The sequence below is a fragment of the Triplophysa dalaica genome, chromosome 1 (genome assembly GCF_015846415.1).
Source record: "Triplophysa dalaica isolate WHDGS20190420 chromosome 1, ASM1584641v1, whole genome shotgun sequence".
NCBI classification, from domain to species: Eukaryota; Metazoa; Chordata; class Actinopteri; order Cypriniformes; family Nemacheilidae; genus Triplophysa; species Triplophysa dalaica.
This window is the reverse complement of record NC_079542.1, coordinates 10,258,949-10,274,307: the sequence shown is the minus strand read 5'-3', so window position 1 is coordinate 10,274,307 and position 15,359 is coordinate 10,258,949. Positions and strand designations below refer to the sequence as shown.

The 15,359-nt window shown below is 39.7% G+C and overlaps 1 protein-coding gene and 1 long non-coding RNA gene across 2 annotated transcripts in view; one reads left to right on the top strand and one right to left on the bottom strand.

The window, feature by feature from the left end:
• col4a5 (collagen, type IV, alpha 5 (Alport syndrome)) overlaps positions 1 to 15,359 on the bottom strand; it is a 41,569-nt gene that overhangs the window by 25,013 nt on the left and 1,197 nt on the right. The gene's annotated exons all lie outside the window — the stretch shown is intronic.
• On the top strand, positions 1,064 to 3,292 carry LOC130418168 (uncharacterized). Its single transcript, XR_008906302.1, has 3 exons — positions 1,064 to 1,284; positions 1,850 to 1,934; positions 2,407 to 3,292. It is a non-coding gene; the product is annotated as an uncharacterized LOC130418168 (long non-coding RNA).

Sequence of the window (15,359 nt, the reverse complement as noted above, 5' to 3'; positions counted from 1 at the left end):
CTCTGAAATAAAAAAGACTTATACAGTTAAATATGAAACTGTGTACAGTTAAGTGCATGACTCTTAAATATAGCAAGAAAAAAAACATCCAAACTTTTAGAAATATTAAATTATTAATAGAAAGCACAAAAAAACTCTTATATCCTTCTTCTGATGCATCAGACACTTTTATCTAAACAATGCAGGTGTCTGACAAGTGTTTTTGATGACATTGAATGTGTAGTGAGCAAAGTTTAGTTCTATTGTGAATGAGGGTGGAAAGATCAGATGTGCAGATTAATCTTATATGTGGAGATTAACTTGTCCCCCTAGTGGAGGAAGCAGTGCTTCATATGATTGAGGGCACAAACCAGACTCTATTTTTAAACTGGATACAAAGTTTTAGGATTTTCAAAAATGTTTCAACCGCTCCATAAAAGTTACAATTTCATAAAAATTTATATTGGACAAATAACATCCAACTAATTTTAACATAAAATGGTTACAATGTATATACGGGAAAGTGAATATTCACTTTTTATGGCTCTTCTTGGTTTTTCCCCATAATAAATTGTATGCATTCACCAATTCATTTAAATTATCCTACAATGTTGCAAAATATTTTTTTCCTAAAACTATCAAACAAAAAGACACCGTAACATTCCAACAAAAGCAGCTAGACCGACACATTTCCTTGAACGCGTCCATCTGTCACTGCTGGGTCTTCAGGGTCCATAAAATGAGAAAAGAAGAAAGAAATCCCAAGAAACTCTTAAACATGTTATTACAGTACAACCTTTTTAAATCTAATGTTCCGGAAAGCACCTCCTTCTGATGGCCTGCTCTGGTTCGTCCCTGAAATTCCTTTATTCTTATTCCTGTGGCGTTAAGAAAAGAATGACCTTTGACCTCTTCAAATTAACCAGCCATGGCCAAGTGGGGGTGTAGGGGTAAAAAAGTGCACACGGGGTCAAATGTTTACCAAGGTAATGTTTTGTACTTGTTGTTCTGCTCAAGGTGAACTGTGTGAGAACAAACTGTGCTGCATCTCGTTGCTTGAGCTTAAAACTGACGAGCCTTGTGGGTGCGAGCACATGGAAAATCCACTAGCAGCTATCAGAACTATGGAAAAATCCCGTCCAAGTAAAAAACGCACTTTGTAAGTACACAACCAAAACTACCCGAGGACTGATATCTTGTCAAGGAAGAACACCATATCATAACATTGCACGCAAATGACACAGGATGACTGATGGTTACATGTTCGAATCGGATCAGGAGTTAAGTGCTTGATGATGGAAAGAGGTAAATAATGCATCGTCGTATTGTGCAAGAAATGACGTCTGCGGTGTGCAAGATTCAAATCAAAATAGATGTGAGACCTTCTGATAAGGAAGATAAAGACATCCTTCAAAAACTGATAGAGACCGTGAGAAAACCAGCACAGCTGTAAGATCTTGCCAAGGGTCTCAGGTCGTGTGGACACCACACTTGGATCAAGTTCAGTGCTACAAGACATATTCTGTAATTTTCTGAATTCATGATGAAGTTGTTTGTCATATTGTTCACAACTAAAACACATTTGTCATTCAAAATTGAATAAGCAAAATCAGCTTTAACTGTATTTCAACTGTTGTGTATTTGTGTCCACGTCACTATCTAAACCGATATAACTCTTATCAATTTCTCAAAACACCCAAATTTCCCACAAGAAAGTGAAATCAGCATTTCTCCTCTCACACAAGTAGTGAACATTTTTGTGGCAGCACAATATTTGAAGAAATCTTGTTTAAAATACAACTATGTCAACATGTCCAGGTGCACCGCATGTGATTTTGGTACAAACTGTTTTCTCTCTAAATATTTGCAGATCAGAACAAAGTTTAAACAACAGCAGATGGGCTCACGAATCATGCAATACCTACCCTTCACCACAAGAGGACGCTAAAAGAATGGTGATTTTACAGAAATATATATTTATCAACTTATTTCTGTTCTTGAATCAGCGTTGATGTATATGCTTGTGTTAAATGTTAAAAGAAAACAAAAACATTTGGCTTTTTGAGTGAGGATCACTGCACGTGGATTGGCACTCAAATGATTGTGAGGCAAGTTCTCACCTGAACTATAATCTGGAGATCTAATTCTATCCCCTACAGAGCATGTTCAAACCTGCATGCCATACCCAGCTTGCATATGAATCTAAAACTTCAGGGCTCAAATGAATTACGCCTCGAAGCTGTCTTTTTAAACACATTTCTGGTTTGGTTAAGCAATGCAGTAACTTAAGCAAGTTGGAGCGATTCCACATTTTTGTTTATTGGTACTCTTAATACAAACAATATTATATTTTGCAATGATTTTTTGATGATTATTCTATTCAGTTGTACAGACAATGTTTAAAAAAATGTCCTCTGTTCTCCCAAGGCGAGGAGGATAGATGATCGAATGCCATGGATGCCACACAGCATTGTTGGAAACGCAGCAATGAGCCAAGAAAAACATGCTCACAGAATACGGCAGTAAATTCTTGCAAAAAAAACATTTCAAATCTCTTCTCACAGCCAATGATTAGCAAAAAAAAACAGTACAAAGTAATTAAAAAAAACAATTAATTTTCTAATTAAATGACTGTTTGCTGGTAACACAGTAAACATTTGCTGCTCTGTACATGGACATCCACACAAAGAAACAGGGCCTTCCAGAGTTACACAGGAGAGCCATTGCTGCCTCCACTAATAGAAGAAGCAGATGGAGTGAAGGAGGTACAAAGTATTAAAACAAAACAGAAAAACACAAAAAAGATCGCAGAAAGGCAGGGGTCTGTATATGAGAGGGAAAGTAAATATAAAAGAGGTATTACTATTTAGGGAAGAGGATCACGTAACTTTGGGGTCTCTTTGGATCTAACACTGTCTTATTCAAGTCAAAACAAGATCTATTCAGCTCATTGTTCAAAAAGACATTCAATAAACGTGCATACACATCTCTATCTGACAAAAGCTATATAATTACCACCTTGTTTTAGAGCGGGCTAGACACCACTAGACACTAGGATATTACCATGTCTGTCCTGCTGCTCTACACTAGTAATATACACACAGACTGTCTCACTCCCACTAAATGACACTGATAAATTACTTTTACACTTGTACAGTACCACTGTACAGACGGATTTCAACAGCGAGACAGCGTAGAGTTTTTGTGAAATGATTGTTTCAGGACTTGTATATGGAAAGTTCTTACGATTCTTTACATTTTTAATAAATGCTTTAAGAAGAGGCAGATTTAAAAGCTCATGGCACTGTGGGACTTCTATTCTTTCCATCATCATTCCAACACACCTGCCAGCCCGCGACCACACAGGTGTGCACGGCTATTCATTTATTTGTTATATATATATATATATATATATATATATTTTATTAAAAATTATGAATTAAAATAGAAAATGAAAAATAATAAATATTTAACATTTTCACAATTTGACACTGTATTCAAACTTAAAACGACAGAACTAACACAACAGCTGCTGTATATATACAGGACATTTCATTCATTCATAAGGAGACTGTGGTCATTGTGGAGAAAGAACAGGACTCAGACATCGCACTAAAGATTGAGAGATCACTTCATCTACTGATACTGCAGTTCAGACTGAACTTTTACTGTATAAGATGACAGATAAAGGAGGGAGGAGACATCTAGATAAGGGACGGTCCTTGCCTCTAAACTATATCCAGACACACATCCAATTTATGCTTTTCTGGCACTTTCTCTAACAGGAGAGATGTCTCAATCAGGCTTTATAACAATTACTTAACGCCAGGTACAGTTCACTGTCATCGTTAATTCACCTTCAGGTTGTTGTATAAAGTTTGTTGCTCTGCTGAACACAAAGAAAGATATTTGGAAGAATTTTTGTAACCAAACAGTTCTGGGGCATTATGGACTATCATGGTGGGAAAAAACTACTACGGTTGTACCCCAGAATTTTAGTTATCAACATAATTCAAATATCTTCTTTTACGTCAACAGAACAAAGACATTTACATTATTATATTATAACTTGAGGGTGAGTAAACAATGAAATTATTTTCATTTTTGGGTGAACTGTCCCTTTGAACCATCACCAGACCTTTTGTTAGAATGAGGCACTTTTAGAGATATAACAAAAGACAGGAATAATGCTTGGGAGACAATAGTTTGTTTTCTTCGGCTCAGTGATGTAATTTACTAAAATGTTTCTGTTTTTAGTAGAGACTCCAGTAACGGTGTTTAACCCCCATATATTTTTACAGTCTTTACAGTAAAGACAATCCGGACGGCCTTGTAAATGATGATAACATCACAATTGTCGAAAATGTAATTTTTTACTTTTTGACACAACATAAGTACAATATTTAATATAGTTTTATTATACTATAGTCTGAATTTAAGGAGAATTTTTGAGTATTTGGTGTATTCCCTCAAACTTTAATGACATCATGTGTTTAAGCTGGCATGAGCTCCACAAGTAAGGGCAAAACCTGATGATACTTGTAATCCCAGCATGATTAGAGAATGTCCCAAAGAGGATCTGGTGGAAGCAGAGAAAAGAAATCTGACCTTTCGTTCAACAGACTCGACATTTATTACTGATTTAGAAAGTGCTGTCATTTAAATAGCTCTTATTATTCACATTTATTTTTCCAAGTTTTGGCGTGAGTTAGTGTCCTTGTTTTGAGTTTAATATTATCCAGTCTTGTTTTCCCCATTGTGGGTTTTGTTTTGCCTGTTTTGTAGTGTTCTTTTGTTTAATAATAAATTATCTGTTAACACTGTCATCCCTGAGTCCTGCCTGCAATTGGGTTCTCCCTGCATTGTCTTCCTTGCAATTTCTGACAGAATGCACGAGCCAGAAATTAACCCAGCAGGCAGCAACTCGTCCCAGGCTTGGTGGCAGTCAGCCATCTATGATGTGCAGAAAGGCAATGGCCCTTTTCCTCCCCAGGGTGACCGGACCCTGGAAAATTATGCACAGGGGTCGTTGGCTAGGCGGGGCTTTCTCCCAGAGGTTCTGCTGAACTCCTATTTCCTGGCTGGCCTGGTCAGTCCTCCTCCGCTGGAGGAACGGGAGAGGATTATCCAGGGGTCTTTCCAGGACCTGGTAAAGAATCTCTCGAGCAGTGGCCCCCAGGACTCCACCCACTTCCACCTGGATTCCGTCCCGGAGGACCAGGTGCTGACCACTGGGATGGTGAGGTTCGCCGGTCCATCCCACTCACCTCCCGTCTGCATCCAAGGGAGACGCCCACGGAGGCAGTCGTGGGACTCCCTGTCCGACTCATCCTGCACGGAGCTAGCCGTGTCTCCCACCGCCTCTCTTCGGTCGGCCACAGTCCCTGTGGGCCGCTCCCGGAAGAGGAAGCCCAAGAGGGGAAAGCGTTCGACTACTGCCCAGCATCCGGTGTTCCCGAGGCTGGCTTTCAAGCCGGTCCAGCAGCCGGCACCAAGCGCTGCCCAGCCACCGGACAGCGCTGCCCAGCCGCCATTCCAGCTGGTCCCGTCTGGCCTTCCCGGGTCTCTTCAGCCGGCCCCGTCCGGTCTTCCCGGGTCTCTACAGCCGGTCTCGTCCGGCCTTCGAGGGCCTCTACAGCCGGTCCAGTCCGGCATTCCCAGGCCTCTCCAGCCGGTCCAGTCCGGCATTCCCAGGCCTCTCCAGCCGGTCCAGTCCGGCATTCCCAGGCCTCTCCAGCCGGTCCCGTCCGGCCTTCCCAGGCCTCTCCAGCCGGTCCCGTCCGGCCTTCCCAGGCCTCTCCAGCCGGTCCCGTCCGGCCTTCCCAGGCCTCTTCAGCCGGTCCCGTCCGGCCTTTCCGAGCCTCTCCAGCCGGGGTCCAGCCCAGCAGTCCTGCCAGGGACTAGGACAGTTCCTCCAAGGACTTCCCCTGTTAAGCCCTCTGGGGCTCCGTGCTCTGGCGCGCCCCCACGGGCTAGGACTTCCCCACCCAGCCCTACCCTTTCTGGACTTCCCCCTATGTTCTCTGGTTTGCCAACACCCCCCCTCCCTTGTTTGTTATTTTTATTGTCACACCCGAGTCCACTCGTTGTCATGTCATGTATGCCCCTTATCTTGTTGACCATGTCTGTCTGGTTCTTGTCTTTGTCTAAGTCTGTCTTGTCTTGTTTGTGCCTTTGAGGAGCATCAGGATGCTGCTCCTTAAGGCGGGGGTTCTGTCATGATTCCACCTCACCTTGTCAGGTATTTCTTGGTCTAGAGGTGGAATCATACAGAATCCTCTGTTTCATGTGGGAGAGAGACGATTTCTTCTCTCTCCGTGTCTCGTCTCTGGCCCCGCCTCTCTCTCTTCTCGTCAGCTTTCCCTGAGTGCTAATCCCCAGCACCTGTTGCTCGTTACCATCCTCTGTTTGTTTCCCCCTATAAAGAGTCCTCATGTTTCTTTGTCTCGTTGCTCGTGCATTGTAAGCTGTACCTGTGTTTGATGTTTGCTGTGGATATACCTTGTGAAGATACCTTGTGGATATACCTGTATGTTTTCCTTGTTCCTGTGTCTTTGTCAAGTAAGTGTTAGTTTAGTGTTTGTATCCAGTGTTTATTTTCTAGTCTAGTGAGTTAGTGTCCTTGTTTTGAGTTTAATATTATCCAGTCTTGTTTTCCCCATTGTGGGTTTTGTTTTGCCTGTTTTGTAGTGTTCTTTTGTTTAATAACCTGTGGGCTGTGCGGATGCTTATGTCAGAACTCTAGGCTTAGAGACCTGGGGCTCAGCTAGACCGATGTCATATGTCCCAAAAAATGCTTTACATTTTTTTTATATTCATAAAAATATAATTTTTATTTCCAGGCATTTAGTTGATAGGGAGCGCCAATTCAAGCAGGACTTTTAGCACAATTAAATCAAAATAAATAATATGATGCGAAACCCTAATGGAACCCTCACATTTCTTTAATATGTCATTATCATCTGATTCCACACGCACAAGTGTTTGTACTACACAACCAGACAGCAACACGGCTATCAAATCCATCAGGAATGCACCATAGCACCTCTCCCATGTGCCTGTTTGTACAGTAATGCATTGCAAGCCTTTGAACCTTAAATCAGACGTCTCTGTGTTTTGCTTTTGATTTCTGATCACATTCATGTCTACCAGAGCAGACATTTCTCAAGCGCTTCCAGAGTAAACACCTTCACTGGAGCGTTTTGTGAAGGAGAGTTTGTGACTCTATGCCAGGCCAGCATCAATTAAATAAGATCACATGCAGTCCTTTACATTTGTTTCTAAAACTACTATACAAACATATAAAGAAAGTCTAAAGAAAGAAACAATATGGTCACTAGGAGGTGGCACATGTGCAAAAGCTTCAAACTCCAAACACAGTATGAGGTTATGCGGGTCCTTCAAACATGGCTGATGTTACACAGACTGGACAGATTTTTCTGACCTTAATATCAAAGGAAAAGTTAATATAACATCACATTCCGAATCGGAAGTGAACAAAATTTTCTATTATAACTTTAAATAGCATTGATATAATATGTATAAATGTTCCTCTGATGAATTTCTCTGAGGATGTAGAATAAAGATGTGTGTTTGTATGATCAAGTTGATCATTTGTAGAATTAAGTTGATAAACTTTTATACTTACACTGAATAAAAGTGAAATAAAAAAAATGAGGAAAGGAGGAGACCCTGCAAAAACTGCTTTTTACTCTGACTGTCAATGTAACGTAATGTAAAGTATTTGTATTAATAATACTTATATGTAGCTCCTACAAAAGTGGCATCTCAAAGAGATGCACATTTACCAGCTTAATACAAAAATATATAGACAGAACACCAATAAAACACTCATGAATAGTACAAGTATGAATTAAAAGCCATCCTAAAATATAAAGTTTTAGGACCAAATTTAAAAATCCTTGCAAATTCTGGTTTCCAAATAGTGGAGATGGTGGTCTAGTGGGTTAAACCACTGAACTGGTAAATCAAAGGTTGCTGGTTCGATCCCAGCTGCCACCACCAGTGTGTCCTTGAGCAAGACACTTTACTCCATGTTGCTCCAGGGGGATTGTCCCTGTAATAAGTGCACTATAAGTTGCTTTGGATAAAAGCATCTGCCAAATGACTAAATGTCTAAATGTAAATATTAGCTGCAATAGAGTTCTATATTTTGGGACATGCATTCTGTAAGTTTCATGAGATCCTTTGTCAAAGAACGAATGTCTAAAACCTCAGGATATATTGCCATCATGTTGAAGGCACCTGGTATTAGAGCAAAACTTTATAGTTTTTTGACGATAAAATAAATAATGTCTCAAAAATTATTTCACGGGTAGAACACCTCTTAACCGGACGAATTCGACTGCCACAGCTACCTGAGCAGCCTCCTAAAGGCTACAAGCACACACTGTAAGTTCTGAGTTCAGGGCGGTACACACAGCCCCGCCCATCGTCTGTACATTTCAAAACAATAATAGCAGTGGAGTATGATCCTCCCAATATGGCGATGCCACTGCAACATGCAACATAGGGCTTGACGTCAGCTTCACATTCTCTATAAGATCATCTTCTGCCTCAAAGGCAATTTCAGATATTTGGATACACACCTGAACAGACGCCTTCAGGAACAAATTACAGGCAGGTGTGTTTCATTATTTCACAATCAATTCTGTATGACAGTAGTGCATGGTTTAATAAACATACTGTAAGTTCTTATTCTGCAAACAACTTTTCTCATGTTTTAATGTCCTGCCCACAGGGAACAATAAAAACAGAACGATGACAATACAGCTGATGTCTGGAGCAACAAATCTTCTCACACGCCCATTCATATCCTGATGCAACAAAAACGTGCCTGTGCCTCAGACTGAGATGTACAGATATATCTCGGCAGACATAACTTCTTTGCATTCATACACCCTGTATATAAAAGAAGTACAACTTGTCCCTCTCTCTTGCGTTCCGAAGACATCATCCCTTCACTAAACACAAGGTGTGTTCATGTTTTTGTATGTGTGGTGTAAATGAAGCACCAGCTACAAACACCTTATTTGTCAGTTTACTCAGGGGTGGAGCAGATGCACAGTGTGAGAGAAAGGAAGAGGAAAAATTTAAGACTGGGTGTAAGAGGAAGACAGGAGTGACACCAAAGCTCTATAAAAAATTGTTGACCAGTTTATCCTAAATGGCATTTGGAGCTCATTCACACCACATTGTGAACAAACAACCCCCCCCTCAAATGCTATTATTATTAGGAGGTGAAGTGGCTTTACCCCATATTGCCTGTTAGGATGATTGCTGTGATTGTTTATCGAAACCCAGCCGAGTTAATTATCTGCACATGCACCTCCCGAACTTTGTTAATAAAACATCTTAAAGACCATATTTTGAAAAATGTTGGAAAGAAAAAAACGTTGATCCCCATTGACTTGCATTGGTTTTGTGAAACCAAGTGAATGTAGACCAATATTTTTCAAAATATCTTCTCTTGTGCTTTGCGAGAAAGAATATCAAACAGGTTTAAAATGACAACAGGGTGAGTAAATGATGACAAATCAACATCTAAGCCAAAAATGTCTCTTCGGGAAAATTTTGACACACCGGTCATGATCAGTCAATCAAAAGACTTTAACAACCATGTTCTGAAGAAGATAAGTGGGAGACATATGAGACCTTATTCATTAAAAATGTTTCATGAATGAGGCAGGTTGTCCTGATGACAATTTTAAGGGAGATCTACATGTGTTTGTAAGAAGGTCTATGTTTTTGTAAACATCATGTTACATAAATATAATTATTTATACAGCAGTATGTATTGATAGCTGAGAGATAAATTCAGCCTAAAATACAGCAGACACAGTCTATCTTTCCACTCTAGTCTACATGCACAACATTGGATCAACACACACTCTCTACTACACCTATGGAATCATATTTGTAGCAATTTTCCAATTTTCCAAAATTCCAATTTCCAGTTGCAGTATGTAAAATGACAATGCATTGCATTTATGTCCTTAAATATACATTTAAACACAGCGTGCTGAGTGTAGTGTTGCAAAATTCAATGTGGACTTGAAAATGCATTTCGAGCCAAGTGCACGTGCGTTGATGTGCGGCTGGCAGACAGAGCTGATAAAGCATTAAATCGCATGCACATTGCACATGAATTGAAGCACAAAGACAGAAAGGGCTTAAGCGTTTCTTAAGATTATTAGGTGTCTGTAGATTATCTAACTAGTAGAAACATTGTTAAAACATCTCTCAGCAAATTCTCTGCTTTGCTAGGCGGTTGGCTCACTATGCTGAACGTTTCATGGGGAAACGCGTTTTCACCATGAACACATACAGTTTTTTGCTGGAAATGCATTTTCAAGTCCAAATTGAATTTGCAGAACTCGACCTGTTAATGTTGTTACTGCATTTAGGGAAAATAACATTTGAATGAACATTTTGCTACAGTTTTGTTAAAAATATATAATCAATCTGGGGAATGCATTTTCAATTTAATTTTTGAACTTTAAGGCCACGTTCCCCATTTTCAACCATTAGTTAATGTGTAATGTTGCATTTAGAGCATAAATAATACCTGCAAAATGATGACGCTCAAAGTTCAGTGCCAAGCGATAATAGGAAAAAATGGGCGATGCCTTCCTTAGAGGAGAGTAGTCCTGTCGCGGTTAGGAAATTTCCCTTGCGGTAAATATGGGTGGCACAATAGCGCGGTAGGCGGTATTACCGCACCCACCCACATTTTTTGAGTGATTTATCATTATTTTAGTGCATTTAAATATTTATTGATCAGTTGTTACATTGAAGTAAATATATTTTTTGTTATATATTTTTTTATTGTTAAATGCAGAACAGAACACCACGAACCATGCCTTGAATCTGAAAAACGAAAAAACTAAATTAGCCTATCACATAAAAACAGTTTAAATCAAAATACAGCAAATAAAAATATAATAAATAGGCTATATCTTCACTTGAGCATTAACTTTTTAAATGAAAGAGAGACGGGTTATAAAATGTTTTTTTGTCCAATGCTAACTGCCGAACACAGCAATACGCTATAACAATAACATGCATTCAATCTGAAAAACGAAAGAACTCGAGTATCACATGAAAACAGTGTAAATGAAAATACAGCAAATAAATAATAAAAACTAAATAAATGTGACTTCACTCACTTGAGCGTCAAGAAATGTGATTTAATCCTGGGTTATCTTGTCCTTGTTTCGTGCTAGAAAAACTAACGTATAAAAATTATGTGGTTTCAGGGACGAACACAGCCATAATAATTTTTCCGGCGGCATTGAAGACTCTTTCTGATGGTGTGCTGGTCGCACAAATACAGATTTGCGAGCATCTGAAATCTGCCCTGGTTTTTGGGCCACCAGGAGAGTGGATTTGCGCTAGAGTCTATTAGCACATGAGCTCGTTATCTGCGCAAACTCTCCTAGCTACGGACGCTGATGCGGAGGTTGTATGTAAAATGAGACCTCAAATTCGACGTATTGCTGTGTGTTACAAGCACCTTTCTTCTGCAAATTTTGCATATCGGCTCATCTAAATTAGCTGGCTCTCCCTTAACATTCGGTTCAACCCAAAGTATTCCCAAACTGGCGACGTTACATTAGGTTTTGGTACCAGAGCGCCTGCATTGCGTCCATCTTTAAAAACAACCGTTACGAACAATTGGCGGGACAATGATACACGTAACACTCTTGTATTCATCACTGATTTATTAAACATTCATTGCCGAATGCAAAGGTGTAAAAAAGAAAAGCATACCCTGATGCCATACTGAAAAAAAGGTGGTTGCCGCGGTTTCTGCGGTTGTGTTCCTGTCCCTGCGGTTCGCTTGTCAGTAGCGCGGTAGTACAATACAGCGGTTACCGCGACAGCTCTAGAGGAGAGGAAGAGCCACTGGAATAGTGTTTGGTTATCTGAGATTGTACACATGCACTGAGAGGGGCACCGACCAATCACAACAGCCCGAGAAGTGGAAGCTCGCTGATATGGTATGGGTGGGACATCTTCACACACACATTCTAAGCGGGGAACCAATCATGACAAATATAAAGCGTTTTTTTTATTAGAAATATGAACATCCATTGATAAACACCCAAAAAACATAAGCAAAGCTTTAAAAACAGAAAGACTTGCTCCTTTAAAGTCCCTGTGAACTGGAAGTTGCGATCGTTTTTACTTCCGTATTCTGACGTGTTTCTGAGTGAAAAGAAATTTAAAAGGAGTAAACTAGTGAGCCAGGCTTGTGTTTTTAACTGCGAATTGATTGGATGTTACAAAACAGCCGATGCATTTTGAAATGAAAATAGCAGCAGACTGACAGTTGAAGAGGAGGCTAACGGATGTTCGCCCAAGCTGTCTAATTTAGGTCATTTGAAATGGATCGTCATTTCAGGGCGGAAGTGTCTTTTCAGATTTTAACTGAAGATTATGAGGGTACATACATTTTAAAAAGAAAATGACTCACAACGCTACATAAACAATGCAATATTTGATGTATGAATAAGAATTGTAAATTTTTATTTCATTGGGACTTTAAAGAGCATTAAAATATGCATTTAAATTACATATTAAAAGTAGTGTAGGAACTGACAAATGTAAATATATGACTGAAATTTTTGCACCTGAAGTTCCACATATGTTATTTTAAATATATATTTAAGGACATTAATGCATTGTCATTTTACATACTGCATTGCCATTTTGCAAATTGAATTTCAATACGTTCCATACTACACAGTAGGGATGGGTGAGTCGGGTTTGGGCAGGTAGAGAAATTGTCACTTTATTTGCGGTTCATTAAAAACTAAATAAAAAAAACATGTATGTTGCGTGCAATTTCCTATACCCTATATTTGGAATTTATACCATTGTCCGTTTTAATACTTGACTCTGATTGGCTGGAGAGTGTGCATTAAAACCCTTTAACGCATTTCTAGCTCAAGTCATTTTAATCAAATTTGAAATTACCTTACAAAATAACTGCCATTTCCACCTGTTTGATCTAAAATTACACAGTAAACATCAATTAAAGCTTTAATTTGACTAACTACCACGGTATAAATAGGATAATCCACAGCTAGCTGTGCGTTAAAGGATTGTAATGCACTTCGCGTCGGGTGGTTCCAGGCCTCTACGTCGTGCATTGAAACCCTTGTGGATTATCCGTTACATATAGTTTCATATTTTATTAGATTCTTTGATAAGGTTACAATATGTTGATCTACGTAGCAATGTAACTTGCGTGATATCCCCAAACCAAACACGTCACGAAAGCGCCAAGGAGCTCTAGCCGCCAGCCACAACAACAGAGAAATTGAGATCGGGAATTTACATCATTAAAAGTAAAGAAGGTCAAGCAGCTAAATCAAATGTTTGGGACCGGTTCTCAGAAATAGTTGCAGCAGGAGACAACAGTAGTAACGTTATATCGGCTACCTTAAGTGCAAGTCTCTATGGTTCATAAACGTATTTTGCTGCCAGTTTACAGGACGATTTAATCTAACGGCTGTTTCCAAGCACTTTTAGGCTGAAATAAGGTATGTTTTCATTAACATTACAATGCCTAGTATGTCTATTTAATGGTCGTGGGTGAAGGGCGGGTTGTAAATATAGACACATGGTGCGGGGCGGGCTGGCTAAATAATTTCATAAAAGCGGGCATCACTACTACACAACCTTGATACTGGCCTGAAAATTTGGTTCTGTTCCAATTTTCTAAAGATGTTGGGAATATGTCTCGAGACAGTAGATGTAAAAGCTTTTCATCTACTGTATGTCAGAGCTGTCAATGTGAGCTTGTGCAAGCCCTCGTGGGGCTGTTTTGAAATAAGCTTCTTGCATGGCTGCTTGTGTGCATCTCGTGGACCTCTCTCTCCTGCAGGTGAGATAAGACTGGAATTTGCCCGTCCTAGAGAAAGAACTATCACAAACTGCCAATCCCTAACCCCCCCTCAGTCCCCACATCCTGGCATGAGACTGCAGTAAAGACGGGCACTCATGGTGGATATCTCTGCTATTGAATTGATGTTATGGCTGTGAACACAGATAACTGATGTTTGGGTGGAATGCATGGGTATGTTTGTTTCTGTCAGGCTGCGTTTTAAGTGCTGAGGTGCTTCAACAAATGCAAGTTTTTTGCTGTATTGTGTTAATTGAAAACACACAATTCATCAACGACATTTGTGCATATGTGCATATCAGCTGAATACAAAAACAGAAAGAGACACACACACATTCATGCATGTTCATATACCTTGAACTGCACAGTGTATGGACTCTTTCAAGTATGACGAGTTCAAAGCAGACCCCTATGGTTTAAGTTACCAACAAACTCTCTGCCCTGGTCACAACAGATTTCAGGCATTTCCAAAATACTTAAAACCTCAAACATCCAACTGGATTACAACTGCAATATGTCTATATAAACTAAGGAAATATCCAACATTTTTTTTTTCATTTGAAATGGACTTCTGGACACATGATACCAAATGGAACCACTAGGTGGACCAGTTCTGAAAGACAGAATGGTGGAATTGTGGCCAGGAATTCCTTTCTACTAGAAGGCTTTGACATTTTAAAAATAAGAGAAAATGTTCTTCCACATTGCAGCAGATGCACCTCAAATTTAACAATCATTCTTGCATCCAAACTAATTTGCCCTTTAGATTTACTATAAGTATCTTTAAAAAGCAAAAAAACTTTAGCGACAAGGATATTTCTATTTGTAGCCATTACAAATGAGAAAGGTGTTTCAAATTTGAAGTCAAGCTAAATGAAGTCATACATAATTGGCCCACACCTTAATAAGGCACACTCACATCAAACGAACATGCAAATAGAGTTGGACTGGAATTGGTGAATGCAAACCGGCAATTTTGTGAAGGACTAAAGAGGTTAAGAGGTTGCGTGAACACAGTACATAGACAATGGGTTGTGTCTGGGGTTAGATTCACTTATTGAATAGTCTCTAGGGTCAAGCAATCTCGCTCCTGGGGGGATGGGCTGGTGATATACACATGCTTGTCCTCATGGCTAGCTAGCTCCTTCCTATTGGAATGACAGATACCACCTTTCACCTTGTAAATTGGGGAACAGAAATGGGGCGGATTCCTAGGGGTAATCTAAAGGAGCTACCCAGTGCTTAGTGATAATTGGAACATTCCATTAGACATCAATGGTAAAGCAACTGCGAGCTACACTCAGGCTCACTATTGTGAATGTATACAACTATGCCAATTTGGAAATGTAGGAATGTTAGACATCATGGTTTTTTGGGTAAGATCACAAAGGTCTACTGCTGTCACTGCTGCTAAGTGGGTATCAGTACCTCAAGGATATGTCCTTCT